Source organism: Anarhichas minor, unplaced genomic scaffold, assembly GCF_050575085.1.
Source record: "Anarhichas minor isolate MPS153535 unplaced genomic scaffold, ASM5057508v1 ptg000077l, whole genome shotgun sequence".
NCBI lineage: Eukaryota > Metazoa > Chordata > Actinopteri > Perciformes > Anarhichadidae > Anarhichas > Anarhichas minor.
This window is the reverse complement of record NW_027466523.1, coordinates 483,900-498,618: the sequence shown is the minus strand read 5'-3', so window position 1 is coordinate 498,618 and position 14,719 is coordinate 483,900. Positions and strand designations below refer to the sequence as shown.

The following is a 14,719-nucleotide window of genomic DNA, read 5'->3' as shown; positions in this document are numbered from 1 at the left end:
AACGGTGATATATATATATATATATATGTATATGTATATGTATATGTTAGCATGCTAATGCTACCACCCTAATGTCTACCGCAGAGGTAGCCAACACGGTCCCCGCGGGCACCCTGTCGCCCGCAGGGACCACGTGAGTCGCCCGCGAGACATGTTCTAAAAATAGCACTAGTCACCATGGAGCTCCGTCTAAAATTGTAGTTGCTGTTCTTTTTTAATCAAAAACGCTTGCATTAGTGTAGATTTTAAAATGACAATATTTATTGTCATAAGAGAGTTGGGTACCCAGAGGCGCACGGCGGACAGCCAGGACGAGGCCGCCGCACTAGGTTTTCAGGTTCCGAATCGCGGGCGCTTCCCGTTAGCGCCAGACGCGCGCCGCGAGCGCACCCCGTCGTCAGGTCTGTAAATCCTCGGAACAGGCCGCGGGGCAACAACTCAGGGGTGGCGGGGGTAGAGGCGAGGCAACGCAATCCGACCGAAAAGGCCCAGACTAGAGGTTTGAACGCGGGCGCCCGAAGACGCTCGCACGCCTCGGAGGGTTGGATCCCCGCTCGGCTATAGACGAGACTTTTTACTAGTTTCTTCGTTGAGAAAAAGGTACCGTTGGAAAAGCTGGTGTCGGTGACAACAGACGGGGCTCCCGCGATGACGGGCCGGCATGCGGCTTCATTGCGCAATGTAAAGGTGACCCAGACTTCCCAACATGTCTACATTACCACTGCATCATTCACCAGCAGGCGCTATGTGCAAAAGTAACCGGCTTTAATCATGTGATGATACAAAAATATCAGAGATGTGATACCTCTGACTTTCAAATGTTGAAACAGATTAACAGAAATAAAAGTTGCATGTTTAAATATGTATGTGTAGCTATACCATTGTTGTTGTGGAAATCATTCTTAATAATTATTGTGAGGAATAATTAACTGACATGTGATCAAACAGTCTCTTCACATATATTATTATTATTAAAAGGTGATCTGTGCAACTTTGTTATTCAGGAAGTTTGTATCAAACAAGTAGCCCTTCGTCCTACTCGGTACCCTTGAAGTAGCTCTCAGTTTAAAAAAGGTTGGTGACCCCTGGTCTACCGGGTACAATGTTCACATGTTCACCATCTTAGTTTAGCTTGTTAGCATGCTAATGCTACCACCCTAATGTCTACCGGGTATAATGTTCACATGTTCACCATCTTAGTTTAGCTTGTTAGCATGCTAATGCTACCACCCTAATGTCTACCGGGTATAATGTTCACATGTTCACCATCTTAGTTTAGCTTGTTAGCATGCTAATGCTACCACCCTAATGTCTACCGGGTATAATGTTCACATGTTCACCATCTTAGTTTAGCTTGTTAGCATGCTAATGCTACCACCCTAATGTCTACCAGGTATAATGTTCACATGTTCACCATCTTAGTTTAGCTTGTTAGCATGCTAATGCTACCACCCTAATGTCTACCGGGTATAATGTTCATATGTTCACCATCTTAGTTTAGCTTGTTAGCATGCTAATGCTACCACCCTAATGTCTACCAGGTATAATGTTCACATGTTCACCATCTTAGTTTAGCAAAGAGCACTTCCTGTCCCTCAGATTTCTCCTGCGACTCCTTGCGGGGTCCCGACCCCCAGGTTGGGAATCACTGCTTTAGTGTTTTAATACTCATATATATTCATACTGAAGTAAAATTCTTAATCAAATGTCATTTATACAAAACAAAGCATCTTTTGAATCTAAAAGACACATTTTATATTTTAATGTAAATAAACCAAAGTCCATACAGCCTATATATCATTTTATTACATTTAAATATTTTTAAAACATATTTCTTGTAGCCTTTTTGGAAGATACATAACAGCCACACAACCATAAACTCAAAGTAAAAGCTCAAAGCTTGTTATTGTGATGGGCTACAATGAAAGATCATAAATAAATGTGACTCACTCTGTTCCATCAGAAGAGTGTCTTTCATTGTGTTATATTCTAATTAAAATATTTATATGCGTCTACGTGTAACGCCGTCCCACTTCAACCAGTGTTTGAGTCCAGACCAGTACAGACGACTCAACATCTGGGTGCACAGCTGCAGGGTGTGATGTTTGTGTCCACCAGCTGGTGGCAGCGAAGGTCCAACTACAAGACTGTAAACGTGAGAGAGAACTCTCTGCAGTGCGGAGGAACCTGAACTCAAACACACAACACCTGCATTAACAGTCTTTACAGCGTGATGAGATCAGAGAGCTGAACTTCAAGACGGGACTTTAAACGCTGATTAAAGGGTGATTATAACTAAATATAGCATACATATCTGTATCATAACAAAGAATACACACGCTGTAGTTTATTTTGACTCAATTCTCACATACAAATACTCACTAGAGCACCACATGTGGATTAATATGCCTCTGAAAATAGTCCCAAAAGAAACGCACTATTTGGAGTGGAACATCTCATCTCTGGTCTTCTGTCTGTTCATGCAGAACGAGACGGTCGATGAACCAAAACACACTGCAGGTTTATACTGCAGCTCATTTACATGCAGCCACTGTCTGCTGGAGAGAGAGAGAGTGAGAGCGAGAGAGAGAGAGAGAGAGCGATACGTAGAGATATAGGTAGATAGTATCTATTTACCAAATAGATAGATGATGGATGGATGTTTGACTCTTAGTGTTTGACTCTTAGTTTCTGACTGTTTGACTCTCTGTTTTGACTCAGTGTTTGACTCTGTGTTTGACTTTCTGTATTTGACTCTTAGTTTCTGACTCTCTGTTTGACTCTCTATTTGACTCTCAGTGTCTGACTCTGTTTGACTCTCTGTGTTTGACTCTTTGTATTTGACTCTTAGTTTCTGACTCTGTTTGACTCTGTGTTTGACTCTTTGACTCTCTGTATTTGACTCTTAGTGTTTGACTTTCTGTATTTGACTCTGTATTTGACTCTTAGTGTTTGACTGTGTTTGACTCTTAGTGTTTGACTCTTTGTATCTGACTCTTAGTGTTTGACTTTCTGTATTTGACTCTCTGTGTTTGACTCTGTTTGACTTTCTGTATTTGACTCTGTTTGACTCTCTGTGTTTGACTCTCATTGTTTGACTCAGTGTTTGACTCTGTGTTTGACTTTCTGTGTTTGACTCTGTTTGACTCTTTGTATTTGACTCTTAGTTTCTGACTCTGTTTGACTCTCTGTGTTTGACTCTCAGTGTTTGACTCTGTGTTTGACTTTGTATTTGACTGTTTGACTCTGTGTTTGACTCTTTGTATTTGACTCTTAGTTTCTGACTCTCTGTTTGACTCTCTATTTGACTCTCAGTGTCTGACTCTGTTTGACTCTCTGTGTTTGACTCTCTGTGTTTGACTCTGAACCCCCCCCCCCCCCCCCCCCGCACACCTGCAGCCCAAACACATGAGTCAGCAGGATTTGGTTCTGTTTGAAGCACGGATCAGTAAATATTTATAGAGACGACTGTTGTTACATAATCAGCTTCACCATACGGACTCAACACATCACATTCAGTGTTTAATACACACACACACACACACACACACACAGCCCCCCCATCTGCAGAGGAGATACCAGTGCTTTTAGAAACTCGCCATGTTGCCTAGCAACTAGCCCTCAAGATTGCCAAAAGAATGTTATGTGTAATCTGATATTCTGTAAGTGTGTATGTGTGTGTTGCATGTTTTTATTGAGTATCTGCGGATTAAGATAATTACGTCCCAAGATGAAGAAGATTGATGCCACTCTGTCTGTATAGTACATATATAATAATAATAAACTTTACAAAGGTTACAGCAGATAAACATGAACTAGAAACAACACGGATCATAAACACACGTAAAATAAAGGGAAAAGATATATAAAGTGATAAGAGAGGGATGATAAAACCCAGCAACGTATCAAATGTTCATAAAAAGGGATTTAACAGATGCTAATGATGTAGGTGACAAACTCTGTGAAGCCAGAGCTTCAAGTGTTAAAGCTGCATTCTCTCTAGTGTCCACCAGGGGGCGACTCCTCTGGTTGTATAGAAGTCTATGAGAAAATGACTCTACTTCTCTCTTGATTTATTACCTCAGTAAACATTGTAAACATGAGTTTATGGTCTCAATCTATAGTTTCAAGTCTTCTTCAATACAGCATGATGTTCATTTAGTACATTATGGTCCATTTAGAGTCACACAGACCATAAAGCAGGGGATGCTTTAGGGCGGGGCTACACAGTGATTGACAGGTCTCTACCAGACACGTATATTTCTTGTGGTTGTAAAAAATACATTATATTTTATAATCAAGACCACAGAAAAAAATGTGAGGTTAAACCTTTCTAGGCATCTAAAAAGAGCTAAAAAAGCATGTTTGTGTTTAATACTTTAATAATACGAAGAGAAAAGATAAACCTGCTGAATGAACAGAACAAACATCCACAGTGACAATATCTGATCTGTTGTTTTATTAAAGTGAACATGACTGTGTGTGTGTGTGTGTGACTGTGTCTGTGTGTGTGACTGTGTGTGTGTGTGTGTGACGGTGTGTGTGTGTGTGTGACTGTGTGTGTGTGTGTGACTGTGTGTGTGTGTGTGTGACTGTGTGTGTGTGTGTGTGTGTGACTGTGTCTGTGTGTGTGTGTGACGGTGTGTGACTGTGTGTGTGTGTGTGTGTGACTGTGTGTGTGTGTGTGTGACTGTGTCTGTGTGTGTGTGACTGTGTGTGTGTGTGTGTGACTGTGTCTGTGTGTGTGACGGTGTGTGTGTGTGTGTGACTGTGTGTGTGTGTGTGTGTGTGTGTGACTGTGTGTGTGTGTGTGACTGTGTGTGTGTGTGTGTGACGGTGTGTGTGTGTGTGTGACTGTGTCTGTGTGTGTGTGACTGTGTGTGTGTGTGACTGTGTCTGTGTGTGTGACTGTGTGTGTGTGTGTGTGACGGTGTGTGTGTGTGTGTGACTGTGTGTGTGTGTGTGTGACTGTGTGTGTGTGTGTGTGTGACTGTGTGTGTGTGTGTGTGACTGTGTCTGTGTGTGTGTGTGACGGTGTGTGACTGTGTGTGTGTGTGTGTGTGACTGTGTGTGTGTGTGTGTGACTGTGTCTGTGTGTGTGTGACTGTGTGTGTGTGTGTGTGACTGTGTCTGTGTGTGTGTGTGTGTGTGACTGTGTGTGTGTGTGTGTGTGTGTGTGACTGTGTGTGTGTTTGTGTGACGGTGTGTGTGACTGTGTGTGTGTGTGTGTGACTGTGTGTGTGTGTGTGTGACTGTGTCTGTGTGTGTGACGGTGTGTGTGTGTGTGTGACTGTGTGTGTGTGTGTGTGTGTGTGTGACTGTGTGTGTGTGTGTGACTGTGTGTGTGTGTGTGTGACGGTGTGTGTGTGTGTGTGACTGTGTGTGTGTGTGTGTGACTGTGTGTGTGTGTGTGACGGTGTGTGACTGTGTGTGTGTGTGTGTGTGTGACTGTGTGTGTGTGTGTGTGACTGTGTCTGTGTGTGTGTGTGTGACTGTGTGTGTGTGTGTGACGGTGTGAGTCCATCAGAGTGACCCACAGGTCAACACATACTGACTATCATGTCCTGTAATATGAGTGTGTGGTGGGTCTTTCTATACACGTGAGGACAGAAATAGGACACAGTGAGGATGTTCTTCTTCTTTTAAAGCAGCTTTAATTCATATTCATATACTAACGAGTCACAGTCCACCAGAGACCAGATCATCCCAGTCCACCAGAGACCACATCAGCCCAGTCCACCAGAGACCAGATCATCCCAGTCCACCAGAGACCACATCAGCCCAGTCCACCAGAGACCACATCAGCCCAGTCCACCAGAGACCAGATCATCCCAGTCCACCAGAGACCACATCAGCCCAGTCCACCAGAGACCACATCAGCCCAGTCCACCAGAGACCACATCAGCCCAGTCCACCAGAGACCAGATCATCCCAGTCCACCAAAGACCACATCACCCCAGTCCACCAGAGACCACATCATCCCAGTCCACCAGAGACCACATCATCCCAGTCCACCAGAGACCACATCATCCCAGTCCACCAGAGACCACATCACCCCAGTCCACATCGCCCCAGTCCACCAGAGACCACATCACCCCAGTCCACCAGAGACCAGATCATCCCAGTCCACCAGAGACCACATCACCCCAGTCCACCAGAGACCACATCGCCCCAGTCCTTCAGAACCTCCACTGGATCCCCAAAGAATCCAGTTCAGGATCACAAAGTCCTTCACAACCCTGAACCCCTTCATACCTCTCTGACCTCCTGCACCTGCCCCCCCCTACTCTGTCCAAGCATCGGCCCTGGTAACAGTATCAGTGGTGGAAGAAGTATTTAGATATTTTACTGCAGTAAATATGCAGTGAAAATACTTCACTACTAGTAAAAAGTACTGTAAAAGTAGAAGTATAAAGCTGCATAAAACGTGAATACTGAAGTACAAACATCCCAAGATTGTACTAAAGAACATTGCATGAATAAAGTACTGATTAACAGAAGTACTTTCTGGTACTTGTACACATTGTGGAGAAAGTAAATAGAAGAAGAACTTGTCCGAGTCCTGCTTTAAGCTCCTGTTCATCCTCTAAGACGTCGCTCTGTCTCTGGTATTGAACTGATTCTCCATCAGGCTGTGAAGTATAATCATAACGGCATCAACAGACGGGAGATTAGAAGGTCCAGAACTCTGTTATTGTTTCACGTGTTTCAGTCTGAGAGGATCTCATGTCTGTGTGTGAAGAAGCTGGAGACGGTTAACGGGATTAAAACCAAGTGTTGGGTTTAAATCTCCGGCTGCGTCTTCACTTCTTTTAGCGTCCAGGAAGTGAGAAAAGATGAAACTCTGAATGTTCACTGTGGAACTCCCTAGACAAAAAAACAAGAACGTTTCCTGGGACAAATGTCATTATTGTTGTTGTTATTGTTGTTATTATTATTATTATTATTATTTATTGAGTCCAGCTCCAGTCAGCTGTGAGGGAAACGTTTCCAGTGTGATGCAGCTTTAAGTGAATACGTAATAAATCGAATTAAAAGGGATCATCACAAAACAGTAAACAACAGTAAGAACACTGACGATAAGAAAGAAGTTCACCGTCTGTTGTTAGCGAGTTTCACCGAGTTCAACAGAAATGCTTTGAAATTGATTATTGTGACGATCAGAGTTCGACTCTAAGTTTACTGAGGCTCTAAGTTTACTGGGGTGATATATATATATATATATATATATATATATATATATATATATATATATATATATAGTGTTTCAGGAATAAACTGACAGCAGAACTGATCTGATACCTGAGAGGTGACCAGCTGGGTCTAAGTGCAGGTGAGGTGATGAGCAGATGGAACACAGGTGTGGAACAAAACAGGCGGGAAACTAAACAAAGACAGGAAGTAAAGTAACTGAGGAGTTATGGGTGAATGTCAAAATAAAACAGCAAGTGATATTACAATGTCACAATTATACTGTGTTTACAGTTTTGGTACTCAGATTCTATAATACCACATTGTAAAAATACTCCGTTACAGTAAAAGTACTAATACCACACTGTAAATATACTCTGTAATAGTAGAAGTACTAATACCGCACTGTAAAAATACTCAAATGTGATGCAATCAGGATTAAATAATCAGATTAATGAACCCAGATTACATTTAAAACAGCGTGTAATCAGATTATCAAAGAGGTGACGTTGATCTGATGAACGTTAACGTTGCTTCTGAGGTGACATGTGACGGCGATGACGTCATCGTGAGCCGAGCATCCTTCGCTTTGATGTTCGCTCCCTCGGAGCCTCATTATTCTTCACTTCCTCTCTGTTGCTTTCTCGGCTCTTTTGTCGACTCACAATTGAACCTCGAGAGATTTTTGAAAAGCCCCTCTGGGTTTAAGGATTTCATTTAATTATCAAGAAAAGAAAAGTTACTTTCTTACAGCTTCCTGTGAGAACACAGAAACACCAGAGAAACAACTCAAAAGGTTTTTATAAATTTTTTTAATATTTTAACAAAAACATGCTTTTACATCTCTTTAAAGAATGATTTATAGTGTATGATACTGTATCTAGGACATCACACTGGTTTACTGTAGCCCAAAAAACAGATTTTGTTGTGATTTAATTGTATAAACGGATCAAAAAGATGCTGAAATAACAACATGATGCAGATTTGTAAAAAGTCTGAATTCATGCTTTGTCAGCAAACAACGTTTAAAATGCTTTTTTTCTGAATGGAGTTTGGATCGATCGGTGCTACCGAAGAACTCTGCGTGACCACAAACGGAATAATAGCTCAACTTCAACAGGGTTAGGCTAACCCTAACCCTGCAGGTGACACAACGTAACGTAGTTACGGCACTTCAGTAGTTATTTTAACGGAAATCACGATCTTTTCCTGAACCTAACTAAATGTTTCACGATCTTTTCTTAAACCTAACTAAGTGTTTCACGATCTTTTCTTAAACCTAACTTAGTATTTCACGATCTTTTCCTGAACCTAACTAAATGTTTCACGATCTTTTCTTAAACCTAACTAAATGTTTCACGATCTTTTCTTAAACCTAACTAAATGTTTCACGATCTTTTCTTAAACCTAACTAAATGTTTCACGATCTTTTCTTAAACCTAACTAAGTGTCTTAAAATGTCTTTATTCACCTTTATGATGTTGAAACTTTCTGCAAACTCCCGATGAGTCGGACGTCTGCCAGAACACGATGAAGTATTTTCTTCATTTACACTTTCCAAACATTAATATGCTGCAGATATTTTAAGTGTTGAAGGACGAGGACACCTCAAGGTAGAAACAAGCCTTTAAAGAAATGTTCTGTTTTCCTCACTAAGGTTTATCAGAAATGTCTTCAGGGTGAACGATGTGATGAAAACAACAGCGTGGGTGACGAGAATAAATCAAGACAGAACTGAGAACTTCATGAATAACTAACGAAGTCACTCCGAGTTGGAAGTTTTTCGGGGATGTTTCTGGAGGGAAAAGCCTGTTTGAGTCAGAGGAAGTGTGGACCCACGAGGCCAAAGCTTCCAGTGACACACGAGAGGACGAAGCCGAGCCGACGTGAGCTGAATCTCAAACAAACAGACTGAGGTTCAGGTGACGAGAAGTCTGTTCACTGATCAAAGGAAGAACAGACGAAATACTGTCAATTTACAGTATTTCTACTGTAGAATACAGCAACTTACTGTAATCAAAGCACACAGTAATCTTCTGTAATGTACAACAATGACAGGCTGTTACTGGCAGAAGTTTTACCAACAAAATACTGTAAATGTACAGTATCTCTACGTAACTTATCGTAATCAAAATGTGTAAGTAAACAGTAAGAATAGTGCACACAGTAAAATATTATGACTGATTCTTTATATTTTATTTTGCTTTCTAAGATTATTATTATTGTATTTGACAGTGATAGTGGAGAGAGGAAAAACATTCCAGTCAGCTGGGAATCAAATCGGCGACTCGCTGCTCTGCTTGTGGTGGGACCGAACCACTCGACCGTTATTTATTATTTTAAACATCTGAGATCTGTACATGCATAACGAACCGTACAGGTTGACTATAAATAAAGTCAGAAATGTTTCCTCAGAGTGAAACTCAGAAATATTAAGTTGCATGAATCTAATACTGCAGTGTGTGATGAAGGGTTAACAGTGCGATGATGAAGAGGTGAGAGGAGGAAGAGGAGGAGGGTGGAGGATCAGAGTCAAATGAAATTAGACCTGAAGAGTTATTGTCTCATTAATTAAGGCCATTAAGGTTAATAACGCCCCATCTGCATAATACATGAGAGATTCTCTGAGCGTTTTCAATTATCAGACTCGTCATCATCAATAATTAAGAGGATGAAGAGCGGTCGACAAACAGAGCCAGATAATTCACCGCCTTCCTCTTCTTCTTCCTCTTCTTCTTCTTCTTCTTCTTCTTCTTAACCATCATCCTTCACTGTCTCACTTTTCATCAGGATTCTAATTAAATCATGTTTCCATCAGAGAGCAGCAGAATAAAGACATGATGACTATTTATTATGTTTAAGTTCTTCTTCTTCCTCTTGTTGTTGTTGTTCTTCTTTCTCTTCTTGGGTGTTTTTTATTCTTCATCTTTTTTCTTCGTCTTGTTCTTCATCTTCCTCTTGTCCTTCTTTCTCTTCTTGGGGTTCTTGTTCTAGTTCTTATTCCTCTTGTTGTTGTTGTTCTCCTCCTCCTCCTCCTCCTCCTTCTTCTAGACAGAAGATTGCTAACACATACAAAGATCATGAAAGTCTGCACTTCCAGTTTGAAATTAGAAGAAGAAGAAGAAGAAGAAGAAGAACTGAAAGCCGTACAGACTTGGTCTTTTCTTTAAAACCAAAAAACAGAAAAAATCTGTAAAAAATAAAAGAGTAATATTCTGTAAAATGACAGCTTTTGGTTCGGACTCATCTGAGTTAAAACAACAACAAACAACCAGAAACCAGCAGCTCTGAACCGGCCAGCAGTGTTTTTATATCATGTTTCACTCCACAACCACAGAAATACAACAAAATCATGTCATGCATGAGAGAGAGAGAGGAGAGAGTGTGTGGGAGGATGAGAGGAGAAGAGGAGGAGGAGGAGGAAGGATGGAGGAAGGATGGAGGAAGGATGGAGGGGACACCTTTGTGTTCTGACCTACGGGAGCAGAAGAAGAAGAAGAAGATGAAGAAGGTGGAGGGATGAAGGAGGGGAGAAAATGAGGGGGTGAGAGAAGGAATGGAGGTCCAGATCTTCTCCACCCTTTTCCTGGAGGGGAGGAGGAGTGTGTGTGTGTGTGTGTGTGTGTGTGTGTGTTGGTTGTGTATCATTAGGCGTCATTAACCACAAATTATACAGAGAAGAAGAGGGAGACAGATGCTGCTGTTGGCACATTATTTTATCTCCCCCCCCCCCCCCACCGTCTTTCCCTCCAAGCTGCAGCCGGAGAGGAAGAGGAAGAGAGAGAGAGGGAGGGGGGAGAGGGGGGAGTTAATCTAATACATGTGTATCGTGATTAAAGGACGAGCTTCAGCGTGTTGACACCTCAGATGAATGTGACGCTCAGCGAGGAGGATATTAAACACAGAAGGGAACGAGGAAGAAGGAGAGGAAGGGTTAATAGTCCAGATCAGAGGTAGGTCTCCCCCCCCCCCCCCCTCTCTCTCTCTCCCCCCTCAGCTCCATGCTCTGCCTCCCTCGCTCTCCACCTGTTAGTACGGACCCTCATGTTCATCCACCTGTTTGTGCAGGAATCTGCTCCACTCACACAATCAAAGGTAGGACTGGTTTCTATTCTCTCTGATACTGGAGGCTTCTGGTCTCTTTCTGGTCTATTACTGGTCTCTTTCTGGTCTCTTTCTGGTCTCTTACTGGTCTCTTGCTGGTCTCTTGCTGGTCTCTTGCTGGTCTCTTTCTGGTCTCTTGCTGGTCTCTTTCTGGTCTCTTTCTGGTCTCTTACTGGTCTCTTGCTGGTCTCTTTCTGGTCTCTTTCTGGTCTCTTGCTGGTCTCTTTCTGGTCTCTTGCTGGTCTCTTTCTGGTCTCTTTCTGGTCTCTTGCTGGTCTCTTTCTGGTCTCTTTCTGGTCTCTTACTGGTCTCTTTCTGGTCTCTTGCTGGTCTCTTTCTGGTCTCTTGCTGGTCTCTTTCTGGTCTCTTGCTGGTCTCTTTCTGGTCTCTTACTGGTCTCTTGCTGGTCTCTTTCTGGTCTCTTTCTGGTCTCTTTCTGGTCTCTTTCTGGTCTCTTACTGGTCTCTTGCTGGTCTCTTGCTGGTCTCTTTCTGGTCTCTTGCTGGTCTCTTGCTGGTCTCTTTCTGGTCTCTTTCTGGTCTCTTGCTGGTCTCTTGCTGGTCTCTTGCTGGTCTCTTTCTGGTCTCTTGCTGGTCTCTTTCTGGTCTCTTTCTGGTCTCTTGCTGGTCTCTTTCTGGTCTCTTGCTGGTCTCTTGTTGGTCTCTTTCTGGTCTCTTTCTGGTCTCTTGCTGGTCTCTTGCTGGTCTCTTTCTGGTCTCTTTCTGGTCTCTTGCTGGTCTCTTTCTGGTCTCTTTCTGGTCTCTTGCTGGTCTCTTTCTGGTCTCTTGCTGGTCTCTTTCTGGTCTCTTGCTGGTCTCTTGTTGGTCTCTTTCTGGTCTCTTTCTGGTCTCTTGCTGGTCTCTTGCTGGTCTCTTTCTGGTCTCTTGCTGGTCTCTTTCTGGTCTCTTTCTGGTCTCTTTCTGGTCTCTTGCTGGTCTCTTGTTGGTCTCTTTCTGGTCTCTTTCTGGTCTCTTGCTGGTCTCTTGCTGGTCTCTTTCTGGTCTCTTGCTGGTCTCTTGCTGGTCTCTTTCTGGTCTCTTGCTGGTCTCTTTCTGGTCTCTTGCTGGTCTTCTTTTCCATCATCTTTTGTTCTTTCTGACTGCGATATTCGTGTGAAAGTTTTGACTCGTTGTTCTTCTTTTACTTTTAATTCTTTACATTTCTGAGATATAATCCACTTCGGTGTGGAATCTGTATTTTATTCTATTTAATTATCATGAAAAATGAATGAAAACAGACAAAAACAAAAAGAGACTTTGAATAGTTTATTCCTGTTTTAATGACGTTCATTTATTGTTTCATTGTTGGGTTTGAATGCAACAGTTTTAAGTCACTTTGGACAAAAGTGGAACAAGTTCTCAGATCATTAACTGAAGTAAAAGAAGAAAATAAAAGTATTATCATCAAAATGTACTTAAAGTATAAGAAGTACTCCTAACGGCTCCTTTCACAGTTTTTTATTATTATTATACGATATTATATTCTTCTGTTTCTTTAACCCGACCGCGGACCATTTGGCGTTCCATCGAGAAAGTTTAGCGTACAGCGTGTCGTAGAATGCACTTTTCAGGAACGAAATATAATGACACGTGTTATATACCCAGTTAAAGAACAAAGCCTGGGCTACAACATCCTGCAAGCCATTTCTACAACTAATATAAGCAACTAAAAGAATTACCACAATATCACGTGTTTTTCGCCTTGAGTCCACCGGCTACGCACTCCGGACAAACCAAGACAAAGCTGAAAGCTAACACGGACAACCGAGGTATCAGAAAGCAAGAGAATTCGACACAGATTCCAGAGATATCTTCCATATTTCTCTCCGTGAAACCATTACAGAGATATCAGCCAACAAGCACCAGAACCACAAACCGCTTTATCGATAATTATCAGAACGCACTTCACCTCATCGTTGTTTTCGTGTAGAGAACGGATAAATTGCCGGCTGTTCCTCCTCAAAATCTGTTCAACGGATGTCCTGTTTGTCATAATTCCTTTTCCGTGAAGACGGGTGGAATGTGACCCGGGGGAGCTGGGGGGAGCTGGGGGAAGGGATTTGACTTTCGGCGTATCGGATTTTACTCTTTGCGAGGGACGGCGCGGTTTTGATTCTGACTGGCTAACGATTCTGTCAATCTTTCCCACGCTGTCCCAGCTCAATTCTATAGGCTCTACGCGTCGAAGGAGGGTTCATTCACTGAAATCGACCAATGGGCTGCTGAGTAAGGTCCCCATAGACACAGAGCAACTGCAGTCAGACGAGACAGCTCCATGGATCACAGACACAAACAGGCTCACAGAGGATTCAGGCTCTCAAAATGAAGCCGCTGAATGAAACTGCTGTATTCTGATGTATTGAACACTATTAGTGATAAAACAAGTGAATTATATAGTTATATAGTATATAAAATTAAAATGGAACAGCTGGTTCCAAAATTACAATTTGGGTGACCTCGCCTGACCTCTCTGTACTAAAACCTCTCTAACTTTGTTCTGCTTCACTTTATCAAAGTCAAACTTTGCAGAGAGACTGTTCACATGTTGTGCTATGATTTGGGAGATGTTTAGACCTGCAGCTGCAATAAAATAACAATATAATAACAATAAAATGTTTTTTGTTCAGGCAAACCTGAAACTTTTCAATTTGAGCTGTGTGCCATCTTCATTTACTATTAACCAGTAAAATATACACTGATATATACACATCTGAACAAATCTCACAAGTGTTACCTTTATTATAACATCAAAATTATTAAAATAGACCTTGTAGTTGCAGAAATACACTCTTTTTAGTATGGGTATGCAATTTTCGAGCAGAGGCCTAAAAATAGGGCTAAGAAGTTTATTAATATGAATACATGAAAGATAATTGATGTACTTCATCAACGTGGAGCCAGTTTTTAATACTCTGTGTACTACTGCAAATTACTATTATAGTACTGCATAGTATTTATGTTTTTATTTATGTATAAAGTAACTTTAGGAGGCAAGATAAAAAATGTAGAGCAGTAAAAAGTATAATATTAATACATGAGATGTAGTGGAGAAGTCGAAAGTAGCAGAAAATACTCAAGTAAAGTAGAAGTATAACTACATTGTAGTTATACTTGTACTAGTTATCTAGTTATTTAGTTGTTGAGGTACAATTATTTGTAGCAGGTTTTATTTCTCAGAATGCTGCATTACAAAATGAATTATATCAGAATATATATATAGATGTTTATTTCTAAATCTTGAGTCGACCTGTTATACTATAACCCACCACTAGGGGGGAGTTAAAATCATCTGCATTCATTATAATAATCCAAAAACATCGTATCACTCTGTTTAACGAGTACTTTAACGTTTCATCTTAATCCAATTAATAGCTTCACTGTGGAGCTTTTATTTCACATTTTTTAGCGTAATATTTAGGATTATT

General features: G+C 41.5%; 1 protein-coding gene across 1 annotated transcript in view; it reads left to right on the top strand.

Moving 5' to 3' along the window:
• The first annotated feature begins 11,046 nt into the window (after positions 1-11,046).
• Positions 11,047-14,719, top strand: part of doc2a (double C2-like domains, alpha) — a 48,404-nt gene continuing 44,731 nt past the window's right edge. The window contains exon 1 of the mRNA XM_076080985.1: positions 11,047-11,144. The gene's annotated coding sequence lies outside the window, so the exon portion shown is untranslated. The remainder of the gene's footprint in view (positions 11,145-14,719) is intronic.